At 37.8% G+C, this 17,481-nt stretch overlaps 1 protein-coding gene across 6 annotated transcripts in view; it reads left to right on the top strand.

Moving 5' to 3' along the window:
• The window catches only part of DLGAP1 (DLG associated protein 1), a 422,037-nt gene that overhangs the window by 212,348 nt on the left and 192,208 nt on the right, over positions 1–17,481 (top strand). The window lies entirely within an intron of this gene.

Genomic DNA, 17,481 nt, shown 5'->3' with positions numbered 1-17,481 from the left:
ATTTTATCAATTAGAAGGATGTTGCAAACACCTCAAGGAGAAACAAACAAACAGACCTAAGTGTATTTCTCAATCTAGATAAAATATCAGATGTTCATCAAAAAATGAAAACTAATCAACTTGAAGAAAGGCAGCCAAAAATATGCACCCGTAGGGAGGTCAGAACACTTGGAAAGCAGGTTGGTGCCATGAGAGTTACGTTAGAGGACACGAGATGCATTCTGAACTTGCTGCTCAGATTGTCAGAAAAAAATTCAGTGCAACTTGGTCTTGCATGTCAAATGCCTTAGCAGGATGTTAACACTTCTGATTTCTTTAATGCCTCCAGTGAGAGCATGTTTAGAGTTTTGTATCTGACCCTCAGCAACTGCAGGCTAGACAGCTGCTGATAAATTCAATGTTCAAAAACCTCCATCAAAACAATGTATACTAGGATAATTTGAGATCTTGTTATTTATATTTGGTTAAAGTTATGAATAAAGAAATAATCAGTCATGGAGCTTTTGCAGCCTCCCAAATTAATGGGAGTTACTGGAAGGACTTATCTTCATTTCAACAGACTTTAGATAAGAATCGAATAGATCGAAACACCTTGCAGTAAATTCAGTCACTAAATTCTCAAAACTGATTGTTAGCCAATAAACAAGACTTTCAAAAAACGAAGGTAACTTTGAAAATACTGCTGCTGTTTACTCATTAAGAATAGTAGTAGTGCTAACATGTAGTCTGTATTTACAAGAATTTACTATTCAAATTTACATCTATGAGTTACTTATGTTGAAAAACCCCAAATTGCCTTTATGATATTTCATTCAGCTTCTGAATAAAAGTCACATCACTTATATTTTCATCAGTAAGAGGAGATGAAATGTTAGTAATAATATGGGAATGTTTTTAATATACTATTAGTGGTGCTTCTGGGTAGTGTGTAGCTGTGTACAACATACATGCGCATCCTTTTATCAAAACCTACAGCAGTTTTTTCTTGTATTTTCAATGATAACTAAAATGGCATTCAGTTTTATTTGGGAGTTTGATATCTGATGATACTAAACATACTAATCTGTTGAAATATTAATGCTTCTTAATACACCTATAAATATTTGGTATATGAATCATAGAACAGTTTGGGTTGGAAGGGACCACAAAGACCATCTAGTTCCAACCCCCTGCCATGGGGAGGGACACCCTCCACTAGACCACGTTGCCCAAAGCCCCATCCAACCTGGCCTTGAACACTTCCAGGGAGGGGGCATCCACAGCTTCTCTGGGCAACCTCTTCCAGTGCCTCACCACCCTCAAATGAAATAGGCAAAATAATACTTTGACTGGATACTTCCTGTCATGCTCAGTGAAATTAGTGAATTAAATGTGGTCCAAATCTCAGGATCATTGCACAGTTAACAGCAAATGCCAAATCACCACTGCGCATCCCTTAGTATGGGAATTTAACAAAAAACCCCACATAAACATGGATTTGTAGTGTTAACAGCATTCAGGGATATAAACATGCAACGAAAGAGCCAAAATACAAAACATAATAGCTCTCTTTCAATTTGTACCTCACTGTAAACCCCTGGCAACAGTCCATTTATTGTCCTAACTCCTCATTCAGTCGGCCTCCCTTTACCTCCCATCCCTTGTCTGAACTTTATATTTCTTTTCCAATCTTTGTCTTTCCTTTATGTCTTCACGAATCCATCCTCTTCATTCCTATGAACTGGGAAACAGGATATAAAGAACAAGAGGGTATGATGCTTCACTTCTTACCATAAGTCACTGACAGAGCATTAATGGGAAGAACATTGATGCTGTCACACACATTGAATTCCTCTCTGAATGTCTTCTGGAAAACCTTTTCTAATATTTATAGGAGACAGATAAAGAATGTGTTCTGGAGTGAAGCCATGATTTGTGTTTTTTCCCTCTGAAGAGCTCTCACATTTGATGGATCTCCAATTTTGGTTCTCTTTTTTTGGTTCTCAAGTTAGCAGCAACTTAACCACTGTGTGTGTGTGTGTGTTCACTGAATGTAGGCTTTAAGGACCTACATTTGGGTCTGAGCCACTGAGTTAACGGACTTAAGAATATTGGCAGCGTTGGAAAATCCCTACCTAAGCTGCTGCGTGCTGCATGTGCCAAGGTATGTGGTGTACTGCATGGTATGCGTGGGTCTTAATGCTTTGTTAAGCTGAGCAGCTGCATATTTTTTTCTTTGTAGTGAAGTCTATAACTTGATTGTCCTTCTGGACACAGAGTAATAAATCAGAGAATGGCACTGGAAACCCACTATGCTCATGTGGCTTGTTCTACATCCTCACTGCGAAAATTTCAGCTGGCCTTCAGCCAGCAGCTCAAGAGAGCCTAAGGTGAGAGTGTCACTGAAGTCAGTGGATAGCATATTTGGGGGGGTGAAGGAGCAAGAGAGACAACACTTAGGCCCAAATTACTTTTTTTTTTTTTTTTTAAAAAAAAAAGTAGCCTCTCAAAGAATGAGAAAGACTTCAGATAGATCAGCTCCCTGAAGTACATTTAATTAAGTATTTTTTGAAGGCTACAGTATTTTGTTCTGAGAACTTCATTATTAAAACCACTGAATGTATTGGAAGGCCACCAAATTGTTATACATTTCCATTCAGGAATGAGGAGTTATGGAAACTAATTTTGACTTGTTTTCTGAGAAATCTCCCCATGCAGAATTGCCAGTGACATTCAACTTAGCAGCCTGTCAACCTCTTAAGCAAAAGAAAGGGGTATTAAAGTAGAATATATTGTCATTTTCAGATGAGAGACCATCAGCAACTTAGGCCAGTGTAAAATACATTTTCCGTTTGTAAAATACATAGCAGAAATTACTTCTGTCCATTAGTGTAGTTTAAATTATACTTTTAAAGTGATTTTAAAATGTTCTGCCCAGCGCTTTTGCTAGGCCCAGTGGTCTAATTTCCCCAAGGCTTCCTTTCAACCATACAGCTTGAGATGCGATTACTGTTTACTGTGATTAAAAAACATCAAAGCATTGATTGTCTAGTTCAAATTCCTTTACCAAGCCAATTTGAATCATTAACTACCCCATTGAAGTCGCAACTCAAATTGTTTCTTTAGCCTGCTTTTCTATTTTTGCTGCTTCTTTAAGTAATATTCCATTCTCTTCATTAATTTTTAAGACTGTTTCAATTCAGTCAATACGTGATATGAAATTTAAATGTCAGGTTTGCTTCTTAAAATCTGAAAAAAAAAACCAACTAAAAAATCCACAACCAAAACACAAAAAATACCCCAAAAAACAAACAAACAAAAAACCCAAACAAACAAACAAAAATCTCAACATTTTTAAGATACTGAAATGCCTGAAATGGAATCAGAAATCTCAACAACTTTGTCTTTAAGGCAAGTAACAGTCAGCTAGTTCATACCATGATTGCAATTCCATCAGCTCAATCAGATTTAATATAATAGTTTTGAAAACATGCAAGACAAGGCCTGGTATTAGAAAATAATATATAGTTGGGTCTGAGGAATCGCATAGGAAATCCCAGGTGTCAAAAAACAACAATCTAAACCCTACAGTACAGCAGAGTTTTGTATGGGTAGGTAATTTTCGGCTTCTGTGACCAGATCCAAAAGGGGTACAGAAAAACTACCTTTGCCCCAAACTGCCTTTTAAATGTAAAACCAATCTATTGTGTAGACACAGGAAAGAATCTCTGATCTACAAGGTATTGCACATAAATGTTTTATTTTGGAGCTTAGATACTGTAGGGATAAGATCATTAAAAATGCAGAAGTAGTGTGTATGCCTGTGGGGAACTGACTCAAAATAGAGAGGTAAGAGGAAGCAAACTGATTCTGCACCTAGGAGAGAAAGGAGAGAAAGGAAATGCAATGAACCTTTAATAAGAAGGAAAGCAAGACACCTAATGGTCAAGAGGAAATTAACAGAATACAGCACCAATCTCAAAAGAAATGGCAGGACTATTTGCTATTACAGTCTTAAACTGTGCTTCGGTTGTTTGCTGCATACTGCATGAGTATATAAGATAAAGAGAAAGAGAGCATGTGTGTGTGTTTATAAATATTTTCCATACCAAACTGCATGTTGGATTGTAAATGAAGCATCAAAAAGCACAATTGCAACAGAAAACACAGTTCTGCTAACCTAAAATGGAAAACTGTAATTTGATTTCTCATTCTTAAATATATCCACCTTATTTCAGAATATTCGAGCTGTAAAATTTATAATATATAATATAATTAAAGATTGCTTTCTCTCTCCTTGCTCCAAAAGATACAAATAATGGAATTTTTTTTAAAAAATATGAACATCCGTAAGGTATGATTTGAAATAGTGTTTTCAATGGAGCCAGTAACCTGTTAACATCTAGGGCTAGCTGTATATAATCTCCCTTCACTAACTGAATTTGTCTTCTCAGAAAAACATTTGGTAACTAAATAGGCCTTGCCATCTGTCTTGAGTTCAAGGGCTTCACAGTTTTAGGGACAGCAAATAAGCGCGAGAGATGCGTCTGAGGAAGAAGTGAAGTAGGGCTGGAGTTTCAGTGTTCCCAAAATTGATGGAAAGAATTTGGAGGTGCCACGTAAACTGCAGGAACAAAACGAAGAGAAAACTACTACCTTCAGTTAAAAAATGGAAGAAGTCAGTACCTAATGCATGTGGAAATCGTACCTTCAAACACCTTTTCCCAGACAACAGTGTGTTGCAGCCATCTGGCCACCAAGGAGCTGCGTGCACAGTCCCTCCTACATGGCCCTGTGTGCCACGAAATGCAGCTCATAACTTCCAGTGCATCTCTTAAATGAGTCCCAAGCCTCATCTACCAACACGATACCTAATGTCACTTAATCTTTTGGCTAATATGTATACTTAGTGTAAGACCAAGTAAGCATATATGTAGTTATGTACCGTTTTATACATACATTGTAGCAGGCTTCAAAATAGCCCAGGTGCTGCCCAGAAATGTTTTTTGGGGGGGTGGGGTGGTTCATTTTGTCTGTTTGTTTTTCAAAAAGGACATTGATGCTACATAGAGGAGGATGAAGCCAATGGGGAATGTTTAATCTTATACTTGTGCAACCTAAGCAGTGATATGATGCTCCTATTTGTTTATTTATTTTTCAACTTCTAACAATTATTTAAGAGTATATGCTATATAACATCAATCAGTCAAATCCCATTGTGCTGGTTTTGGCTGGGATAGAGTTAATTTTCTTTATAGTGGCTAGTATGGGGCTATGTTTTTGATTTGTGCTGGAAACAGTGTTGATAACATAGAGATGTTTTCGTTACTGCTGAGCAGTGCTGACACAGAGCCAAGGCCTTTGCTGCTCCTCACCCCACCCCACCAGCGAGGAGGCTGGGGGTGCACAAGGAGTTCGGAGGGGACACAGCCAGGACAGCTGACCCCGGCTGGCCAAAGGGATATTCCGTACCATATGATGTCATGCTCAGCGTATAAAGCTGGGGGTACGTTGGCAAGGGGCGGGCACTCCTCAGGGACTGGCTGGCCATCGATCTGTTGGTTGTGAACAATTATTTACATTTGCATCACTTGTCTTTCTTGAGCTTGATTTCTCTCTCTTTGGTATTTTCCTTATTATTATTATTACTATATTTTTATTGTTTTCATTTTCTCACTTTTACCCTTCTGATTCTCTTCCTCCGTCCACTGAGGGGGAGTGAGTGAGCACCTGTGTGGTGCTTAGTTGCTGGCTGGGGTTAAACCACGACACCCATGAAGTTCCTAAAATTTGATTTGTTGTTCCAATACTCTGATTTCATACCAAAATAAGACCTTTAAAAGACCTGAAATTGCTGAACTGTGCTTCAGGCACATCTGTTTCTTTATTTTTACATCAAGATCTGTTTTGTTTTCTTCTTTCTATCACTTACGTGTATATACAGATACAGAACTGCATGTCTTTAAAGTCAGTTCCATCCTTCAAGTAAGGGCTTTTCAAGTCTGCCTCAAGCCAGTTGGGCTGCGCCTACTGTGATGCTTTATCATTCAGCCCTTGACTGCAGGCCCTGCTTAACATCTTACCATAGGAGACTTCTCCCAATGTTCTTGATGTACCACTTCCTTCTCTGTTCTGTCTTTAGAAATCACTCTTGTTCTTCAGTGACACAGAGATCCTCCATCAGCAATTTCAGTTTTCTGCTTCCGTATTCTGGCCACTCATTTTGTCATTTTCTAGTAATCTGTAAGTAGAGCAATTCTTGATAGAGAGACAAGTGATTCATAGCCATATTTTGTACTACAGGATGCAGAGAAACCTGGAACATATTGGTAAAATTTAAGAAACACTTTATAGATTAATTTAGTATTTCTCACAAAGCATGATACATAGCAAGAAGAGTTTGAGTGACTTGAGTTAGCAAAGAACAGCAGCAGTCTATGTCTCAGTCCTCTTGAAAAGACTCTATTTTAAAAGAAAAATAGGCATAATTTGGTTGTCAGGCAGGAATATCAGTGGCTGTTCTGAAAGAAGAGCCCTCTGGGCCTTCTGCCTGTTGTTGGCGGATATTGAGACATCCTGTATTATAGCTATCTACTGTATTGGTTATGAGCAAAACTGATTATATCCATAATAATGTTAAACATTTGCTGGCCAAATACTGGTTATGGAGAATGTCATTGTATTATTTGTGAGGGACTGTCTATATGGAGATCATATTATACAAGAATATTCGTATTTTGTATTGGCAAAAAAGATTGAAAACTATACTGAAAATATTCTTTGCTGTCCTTCTTTGAAAGATGTTTCATTGTTTATGCATCCCTTTTGCAATCATAGTAAAAGTAGAACAAACTTTCTTATGTCATGGTATATAAAACTCTCAATTAGAATTACTTATCTAAAAATTAATTTATTTCCGAATTCAAGTGCTGACTGCACTGTCTTTTTTTCTTTTTTCCCTTTTTTTTTCCTTTTTTTTAACTGTTCGAACTAATTGCTGGTGATATTTATGCTGGTGAAATCCATCACTTGGTGTTACTTTCCCACACACAGGAATTATTCATCCATCCATCAAAAGGTCTGTGTGGGTGATAATGATGCACACAATAACATTAAGCCGCAGTAGCTCACCTTCAGCAATGCTCTTTCCGTAGACTCTGACAAGCTCCTGGTTTACAAGTATTCATCATGGGCGATGAATATTGTTTTCCAAAACTGTGCAGAACATTTTCCAGGCAGGGGGTCTTTACAAGGAAACTCCACTTGGGTAGATGGAGCTACTACACAAACTAGAAGCCGTGCTGTTTCTCGGCTTTCTCCTGCCGCTTTTACTGCCCGCTCTGATAGTCTGTGCTCAGTGCCCAGCCAAGGGCAGGTAGGATCCATACTTCACAGAGCTCCGTCAGGGCACGGGGTCTTTCAGTTGTGGCGGTAATGAAACCACTGTTCCTTGTGCTTAGTTTTGGGCGCTTTATTGTCAAAATGACATCAGGAAGTTAGATGAAAGTTTGGGCGTTCTCTTCTTGGGCTGCAAGAGATTTCCTTGGTGATTCTGGGCAAATCTCCAAGTCTGTCAAAGTTTTTTTCCTAGGCATTGCTGTTTTGAAGTTAACCTCGTTTGAGTTTGTGAGGATGCTGTCCATAGAAGTATCGGCATAAGCAATAACGTATTGCAGAACTTAAAGGATGTAAATAGCAAAGGGAGAGATGCGTTGCTTGGAATATGAAGGGGATGAGAACTAGAAAACTGCAAGATTAATATCAAGGAATGGCTTCTGGCTTGTTTTGTTTTGCTCCACCCCCCCCCCCCCCCCACCACCCCACCACCACCCCACCCCCCATTTTTAAGACTGGGGGACTCTGTTAAACTCTGGAACATGTATTTCACACTACATAACTGCCACATGTATAGGTAATGTATTTTTAGGAAAAAAACCTAGGATATTCAGGTAACAATGCCTTTTTCTTTTTTCTTGAATGTGTAAACATCTTTGTCACTCAGACAAAAGCTTACAACAAATGATGCCTTTTATTTTTACTTAAAACTGCATCTCTCCATAGTGCAGAGATTACTGCCATAGATACTTCTCATTAGGAAGCACTATTTAAAATGACCGCTCTAATATACGAGGGAGAGGCTTTAGACATCCTCTGGAAAAAGTGAAGTGAGCATCAAGGATTTCAATATTACATGCTGACTAAATTGTCTATTTCGACTGGTGGAGAAATTGCCAAGGCGTTATTATGACTAAATGCAATTCATCTAAGTTAACTTTAAAGTTTATATTCCAGGGAAGAGCGAAACCTGGAAAGCAGCCGTAGTGATCAAAGCTGACAGCATGATCATTTTAATTCTGAAAACTGAAGCAGCTAGAGCAAGCACTGCAAGTGAACGAAAATACTGCAGGTGAACAAAAAAGCTGCAGCTTCTTCAAAGGATAAGTTTTAACTGGAGCAATTATTTGGTACATCATTTAATGCATGAAATAGAATTCTTTTTCTTGCTTAACACCATAATTGGGGAGGCTAAAGTTTAAAATTACCTTTGGAGGAATTAATTAGATAAAAACATTTAATGCAAAACAAGTTCTTGAATCACCACTTTGAGAATGGTGAGCAAAATCCATGGGAGTGATCATACAATATATTCTAGGACTGACACATAGTTATAAAGTCGTAATGCCAACAAATATATTTGAATCGATTTTGTGGGTGGTAGTTCTGTTTCAGTAGGTGAATCAGAGAAGTACCAAAGAACGTGTCATTAATGGGCTTCGTGAACAAATTGTAAGACCAAGAAATGCAGTGTCCAGCACTGGAGCGTGCAGACTTTGAGATTCAGCAGGAAAGGAGGGATGATGCTGTAAGGTGGGTTTCCACCTCAGAAAGCCCTGTCTGAACACAGGTGCTGTAAAACCAGCGTCAGCCAGTGTTGTAAAGCCAGCTCAGCGGTTACTTGGGCCCAGCCCAGCCTTTTAAATTGCACTTCACATATTCAAGGTATTTCACCAGCACTTGACTCTCTGATCCTTATACAACCCTGTGGCTGTTAGTGTCTCACTGATACAGAACACTGAAACAGAGAAAAAAAATTTAGAACCCAGTTTTTCATAATATCCACCTCCAGTTTCCTTAGATACCGACTCTGTCACACATTAGGCATCAAAATCAAGATGTGAAAATAGATACTTCTGAAAATACCTGATCATGTGCATTCCCCAAAGACAAGATACATGAGAAATGTGGATCCACGAATTCCCCTCTCAAGTCATCGTGGACTGCCAGAGTCAGTGCCTGCTTTGTGCTCATCTGTTCCCCTTTGCCTTTTTCTTAGCATTTTTCTCATCTTACTAAAGTGTCAATATTCAGCACTGACCTAGAGAGGATTTCAGAGAAGAACTTCCATGTTGCAAGAGATTTCTCGTAAAGATGACCCCTCTCACAACAATTTCTTCAAAAGCTCCTTGTTGTCATCTTATTTAAATGTCGCCTGATGAAAACTGACAATCTGGTCCTCTTAATTATTTAATGACACATCAAATATCTGTAATTAAGGGAGAAGAAACCCTTACAATTGACGCGTGGTTGAAGCTTTTTTGTTCCTTGTGTGACTTAAAACCTAATTTGTTACAGTATACGCTGTGTTTTCAGGGAGATTGTTCTCTTCCTCACTTTGAGGCTGAGAAGTACAATGCTAATGTACATTTATAGCGCAATTAAATTTCTCTGTCATTTCATTTTTTGCCCTGCCTCTTATTTTTCTCCTCTTTTTCCAGATTGAAAATCTGTTCATAAATCACATTATGTGTTTCTGTATACTTAGTATGGATTTTTCACTTTCATTTCTCAAAATCTATCAGGAAATCCATGCACCTTTAAAGAACTCTCATGAATTTTAATGAAGTAACTGCCAATATTTTGAATGTCCAAGGTGACATACTATTATTTGCTTTTATATTGAGTTAATATTACAAAATATGATGTTAAGTGACTAAAAACAATTTTTGGGGTTTTTTTCTCCCCTTCACATAAAAGGCAGGTGCACTATCTGCAAAAAAAAAGAAAAAGGAAAAGCCAATCTCAGTACGTGTTTCTTAACAGATCTCAGCCTTTCTAAGAATATTGTATTGATACCTATTTATCGGTTCATTTTAGAGTACCCAGAGGCCTTAATAAGTCAGGTCTCCATTGTGCAAGCTACTGTACAAACACACAGTCTTTACAAATGCCTCTTTTGTAAAGACAATACAATTTACAAAATAAGAGTAATAAATTAGTCTGGAAGGAATATATTTACATTATAAAAAAAAATACAGGATTTTGCATAAATTAACAGTGTGCTTAATTCCAAACCAAACAGTATTAGGGAATGCATAAGTGTAACTTGCTTCCATCATTAGTTTACTTGACAAAGTTTTCTGCTAGCTTTAGAAATGAGTACCAACTTTCTTTCAGAGGTTTTATGTGATTTTTCTTTACGCATCTATCTTTTCCACAAACCACTCTAGGACTTTTTTTTTACATAAAATATCAAATTTTCCTTGGTCTACTTCATCAACCTTTATTTCTAATGTATTTTCCTTGCCATAGTAAAGTTCATGAGAAAATTGTTTTTGACTCTGTGGTAGATAAACTTTGCCTCATATCTTTTCAAAATGATAATGACTCCATGAAGTTTTAGTGTAAACATTATGGAACATAACATTATGGAACAGAAGCAGCACAGAACATATAAAATAACATTATGGAACAGAAGCAGCAAAAAAGTTATTTTTATTTCAGAGATTTATTCCAAACTGAACTTTATTAGGAGGGGGTTTAGTCTCTCAGATATATGTAGCATGCTGGGTATGATCTTGGGATGTTGGCAGCTAGTGAAGTATTTGGGGGTGAGGAGAAAATAACCTTGTCTGGCTAGAGTTTAGAAAAGCATCTAATTTAGGCTGAATGGCAGCTTCCTCTTATTCCTCGTTTCAAAAAAATGTTACTTGGTGAGAAAAAGAATTTTAATGCAAAATCTATGCAAGGGAAGTGTGGAGTCCTCACCAAGCATAAATCATTTCACTATGTCAATATTTAGTTTTAGAGATAAACATTTAGCTAATATTTTTTTAGAAAATATTAAAGCTAGAATTTGAGGACAAATTTACTTGAGAAAATGCATTTTGACATCTCTTCTGATATTTTCAGCTCACATTTTTGCTGTTATTAACAACAATCCACAAAATCTGATTTCCATAGGAAATATGTAATGCGTGCGTAGCAGCGAGAACTCCCAGGCTGAAAAGGCTACCTGTGAAGTTTTAGTATTATCTCAGCCTCAGAGGTGTAGAGTATCCTGCCAATCCCCCAGAGAATTTCTGGTCATGTAGATGATTTGACAAGGCAAAGCCAAGTGTGTCTTCAGAAGCATGTTATTTCCTTTTGTTCTGATATGGTATCTACTCATTTATCAAATGCAAGAGCAAGCTCTTTTTACTGTTCACAGACTTGGAAGTCTCTCTTCTAAATTCCATAAATAGTAACAGTGGATCTATTTAGCATAGAAGAAAGTGGGAGTGTAATTAAGAGTATATGATAGCATTAAAGGAGGAAAAAAATCTAGGCTGAGCATTAGGAGAATCTTTCTAACGTCAAAATTGAGTAGACAGGTAGTAATCTAGTGCACAAAGTGGCTGAAATGCTTTTCTCTTTTTTTCTGTCTGAGGAAAGAGGAAATACATAGTAAGGAGGAGAAATCCAACTCAGTGTTTAAGAGTAGATGCATTGTTTGAGAGAGTCTCCTTGTCTTGCTTTGTGATCAAGGTATGGTGACGGTTCAGAAGGCCATTCCATGTCTCAGCTAACTTTCTTAGAAAGGGGTAAATTCCTCCCTGGAGGAGCTGTGCACCCTCAGTAGGCTCTTACAGAAGCCACCCTGACAGGCCTGTCTTTTTTATTTTTTTCTGAGTTAACAAAGCAGACGGAGATTATTAGGAATACCTGCATTACTTCCAAAAGTAAATATGCCACTATGATGCTGAAAAAAAAAAAAAAATTGTTTAGCACTTGTACAATTTCAAAGCATCAAGCTACTTAGATCCATTCTGAGTATTGTGGCTGGTCAGGGACCGTTTTTTGAGATGTTTGATTTAGCATCTCTCCTGAGCAGTCTGCCCTACACTACTGAGCTTTTTGTTAAGCATCTCCTGCTGCAATTTACAGCCCAGAATCAATTTTGTTTTGCCTGAAAGCATCAGGATGTTAACTGTGATCATTTCAGGATATGCTTCATATGTGGTTTGCCCATCCATGCAATGTTGAGGGTAATCCATTGGAGAGAAGTAGAGCAAACAGCTGAGGATGGTAACTGTTCTCTGCCATCCAAGTTTAATTCACCTGAGTTTGGGAAACAATACATAAAGGCTTTTAAATGAATTACATCCTTTTTCGACACCCAGCCCAGTATGCATATTAAAACACCCATGCTGACGAGATACAAAGCTGAAGACTGGGAGTCTGTGAACTTTGCTTTTGTAATTATACAGGTAGATGGAAAGTCTTTGGGCATTGATCTGTCTCTGGGCACGCCACATATAGAGTCGTATGCTGGTCATGCTAGGAAGACTTTCAGCTGTGTGCAGGCTTTTGACCTGCAGCTGAGGCTATCAGTAAAATGCACGCCTGTCTTATTCCAGGCAGGTAGCACTGTAAGTTTAATACTGATACAAAACTGTACTGTGCTGTAGAATACATATACAAGGTTGGAGAGTGAGAAAAGGAGAGAAGAAAGGGAAGTTAATTTCTATTTTTCTGCCCCCTAATCTGGGGATACAAATTAATTTCATTTCACTGCTGCAGAACCTGTATTTTCAAACATCATGACCGATTTTCCATTTGCTTTGGGCTGTGTGTCTTCCTTACAGGTAACTAGTGCAGAGAAGTTCAAGGTGGTTTTGATTCAGTTTGAGCATTTCTGAACAAAGAGGAAAAATCTAATTGTCACTAAACCCTGTGGAGAGAAGCATCTCAGACCAATTTCTGCATTGTTAGGATATTTAAGATGAAAGAGATGTATCATTACTTTGTAGAAATAATGAACCTATGCATCTAAAGTCGATTTTCTACTTCCTGTGTCGTATTATTTATTCTTCTGTGCAAGAAACAGTCTATTTAAAGTAACTGACTGTGTAAGCTAAGAACTTCTGATTATGGCTTCCAGATTTTCATTGTTATTGCTGCAGGTTTTGATGCCCACATACTTTTTAAAATGTACTTTTTAAAAAGTTTTTTGGCTTTGGTGTGTCTCTGTGGACACTGGTGTGCCTTCTGTGTACACCCAACAGTCATAGGCAGTTCAAGCTAAAAAGGCATTTGGCCTTGCCCAGGCTCCTGACCCACAGTCGAGGTGGGTTTCATAAACATGAACATTTGTAATCCCCTCTGCAAATCCATTCTGACTTTTGGCTTTGAAACCCAAACCCTCTTTTCTTCCCTGAAGTTTCTTGTTTTCCTTACACCCTTTTCTGTTATTGTTCTTCTTTTCCCAGTTGGGCTGAATCCCTTCACAACAAGACAGAGCTCAAATAGTTAATCTTTATGTAACAGTACTCAAATCCTGCCCCAGCTGTACCTGTGGCTGTTCCACACCTAAAAGAATTTGCCTATTTGGCATATGGCGTTGTCAGTAGAGCAGGAAAGGGAATGCTGGCCAGGTAAGAGCTTCATTCAGAAAGATATGCTTCATGAGGATTCAGTCACTTTTTGTTGCAGGGAGGCTTCTTGAAGGCTCTCGGTAAGAAGAGGGGATGTCTGTGCTTAAAAAGTAAGTGTTCATACTCCGTGTGCAAGATGAATAATTTTTGCAAAAATATGTGACTTCTGTTTGAATCATGCATATTGGCAAGAATGAGAAACATACTAGGTGAATGATGCAGTTTATTTTCCCAATGAACAGATGGCATCTACATCTTTTAATAACAAATTTTGCCCTCTGCATCCTTGGTAAAACAACTGAGGTTCTGCGCAAAGCTTTTCAGTTTGTGACTATTCATTGTTTTGAGATAAAATCTTTTTTATCTACAGCAGTATATTCACTCTTTTTGCAAATACGGAGGAAAGCAGGATGAAAAGAGTATGTTGCAAAGCACCTTCCTTAAAACAATTGATTCCTGAGTGGCAGCACAGATAAGAGCAGAAGTTATTTGTCCACTTGTCATTTCCTTTTGTAGGCTCCAAGCCTCGAGAAGTCATTTACATCTTACAAAAGAACAGAGAAACCACTATAAACCCAAAATTCCAAAGTTCATAGGCTGCATTTGAAATAGAAATCAGCAGGATCGGTGGACACTCATTTCCAGCCTGTATGTGTGGGGAATGGATGTTTTATTTTAGTTTTGCCTGATTTACTGGACAGATTTCACAAGATTGTGGGACTGGATGAGTGGATGCATCACTGTAAAATTGATAAACCATCAGGAAGGTAGGTGTACTTAATTGTATGTCACTTTAAGCCCCCAGCTCTGATGCACTGATGAGAAAATAAAAAAAAAAAAAAAAAAAAAACCAAAAACCAACCCAACCAAACAACCAAACAAAAAACCCCAGTACCATAAGGTCATTTGAAATGAGAGGTTGGGGTCTGGTTGATAACTGATGGTAGAAAAGTATTATCAGGGATCATACTAAAATAACACAAAGTATCTGTAGGTCCTAGGATTTTTCTGTATTGATGATCATTATGAATATAGGATTTTAAAGGATTTGGGGGGGTTATTGAGTCAAGTCTCTTTCTATTGCAAACACATCTCACACAATTCTGTTTTGAATTTATCACACATGATTTCAGAAATTATTTTGATAATGTAAGCAAAGGTGTAGAATACTGGACTTCTGAAACTCTGTTCATAAAGTACTCATAGCTTCTATCTCTATTGAATTTTTTTGAAAGAAAATAGAAATTTGGTGAATATTGTAAAGCAATTTAATATTTAAAGCCCCTCACTATTGCTATCCTGTCAATGAGTGATTCATTTTATGGTTATCTTTCACTGGAGGTCACTGTTGTAATGATATTGTAGACCTGGTTAATTGTTTAAGCATACCTCTCAGTTTCAATGAATCGAGAACACAAAGGAATGTGCACATTATTCTTCCTAGTGAAAATCAGGTCAGAATGTGTCCAACCATGCACAGTAGCCCTCTCTCTAAGCTGCGTCAGGTTTTTTTGTGAAAAACAGAGTTTTGCAGGAAAAAATAATTACCTGAGTATTTTTTCCTTGGTTGGTTTGTTTTGTTTTGTTAGTTGCTGGTTTGTGGAGGTTTTTTACATCAGGTTTAATCTGAATTGAGAATTTAAGGAAAAATGTACTTTAAGTGGGGATTTCAAATATTGGTTTCTTGGATCCTATGGCTCTTTCTTAGCACCTGTGTGAACTGACTTTTCTTGATTGCTTAAAGATTCAAATAGATGATGAAAAACTCTTTAAATCCTGTCCTGAAGTAATTTTGCAAAAGCCTAGTGACCTTGAAAGGTGGACCTATGTAGCATTAGTTACGGTCAGCTTTGTTCTCATTATGCACATGGGCTGTTTCAGCCACTTGAGCTTTGTCTGAGAATTGGATCTATGTTGGTTTTTTATTGTATTTAAGATGAAAGGAATTTCAGTTTCAGAGGGCAGGATATGAGGCTCAACAGGAAGTCCTGACTTGTATATTTTTTTTCTGTTGCCAACAATTATGCTAATAAATAAAAAAAAAATTACAAGATTTGAGCGATGGACAAGAATGGTCATGAGAAGAAGGTATTTTGTTTTATTTTCATTGGGTTTGATTTCTTCCAGAAAGGCATGCCTACTTCATCTTTTGTCTAGATTTGATTAGCTTTCTAAATCACTGTAGAACAGAAGAGTTTTCCAGTAAACATGAACAGCCACCTTAGCTAATGCCTATTAATCTGGCTCTTCAGATGTTAGCACTGTTCAGCAGTTCTGTGAGAAAAAACAAAGCAAGCATTATTAAATTAGCAGAAAACAGTGGTGGTCTAAAAGCTGTATCATTTCATACATTTAGCCAAGGCTCTCTGGTGTTTGCCTGGTTTTCTATATTCAGATCCACAGTCTCCTGCAAATGATCATTATAAGTCTCAGTCCGTAGATATAGAGTAAGGAAATGACCTCTGTTGTTCGCTGCTACGGAAATAACAAGTTTCTGCCATTTCATCATTTTAGTAAAGTTCCTGCACTTCATTCTTGTGCCTGTTGCAGTGTGTTCATTTAACTGTATGATTTAAAATGGAGAGCATTTGGCTAATTAGCAGGCAGCTGTTCACTTAAGTAAATGACTCATAGAGTGATATTTATGGTGCATAACTATTTTTCAAGCCTGGAGAAACTTGGGAAAAAAAAAAAAAAGACACAAAAGCAGATGTTTATGCTTCTACATCCATGAAAAATGCTGTGAAAACCAAGTGCTGCTTTCATTTCATGACATTTTTCTCAAAACTTAGTGATAAACTATAAACCCAGCTTTTAACTAATATCTTTCAAAATTAATGAGATAGCACTGTAGAGAAAATATCCAAAATACTTTATTTCCAGTGTTTGTGTGAGCTGAATATGTAAAATGATCAGACATCACATGAAGAGGCCTCAAAGTTTGACATGCATAGGCTCAATTAACACTTCAGAGTACAGGAATTTGCAGTTTGGCTAAAGCCTGCTTGCTTTTTTTGCTTTATATTACAAAATATGTATAAAATAGTTCAGCTACAAATTGGAACATATCGAGCCCCATAAATATCATACAGATTCCATTTTAAAATAGCATTAGTACAGCAAAATACCTACAGTGTTTCCTTCGCTCTGCCTTGGGAGTTCATAATGTTATAGACTGTCGTATTTGGACTTGAATGCTTAGGGCACTCCCCAGGAAGACCGCCTTGTACCCATGCTTCTCCCCATGAGCTGGTTATGTCAGAACTGAAGATATCATCTTGGTGTTTTGGGAATGGGTTGGGGTTTTATCCCCTCTTCCCTCCCCTTCGATTTGCCTGGCATTCGTCCGCTGCATCCCTCCCTCCCGCTGTCGAGTACTCTTCCGCAGTTCCTCTCGTCTCTCCGCTGGCTGCTTCAGTGCATGCTCTTCTAGGTGCTCAGGTCGCTCAACCGTAGCTCAGGTACAGTGTAAAATCTGTTCTGAAGAAAGAGAAAATATAAAAGAGAACATTTTTTGTGTTCTTCCCCACTTTCTTTCTCTTTTAAAACTGGGTAGTGCTGGGTGCTAATTTAAGGTTTCTGAGACTGTACCGAGTTCTGAGTACAAGGTTCTGTAGCATTGCTGGGTGGATTAGGCAGGTGGACGGTTTCTTTTCTTTCTTCCTATGCTGTACTCCTGCAGTCTGCTTTCAAATTCTTTTGAGACTGTTTCATAAAAGCTGTTGGTTAAAATACATGGGTTTTGGTTATTTTGAAAGGACTTAGTCTTCTTTCTCATATAAATGAGGGGAATCTGTCTCTCTAGAGG

This window comes from Grus americana, chromosome 2, assembly GCF_028858705.1.
Source record: "Grus americana isolate bGruAme1 chromosome 2, bGruAme1.mat, whole genome shotgun sequence".
NCBI classification, from domain to species: domain Eukaryota; kingdom Metazoa; phylum Chordata; class Aves; order Gruiformes; family Gruidae; genus Grus; species Grus americana.
The sequence above is the reverse complement of the archived record's forward strand: the minus strand, read 5'-3'. Positions and strand labels throughout refer to the sequence as shown.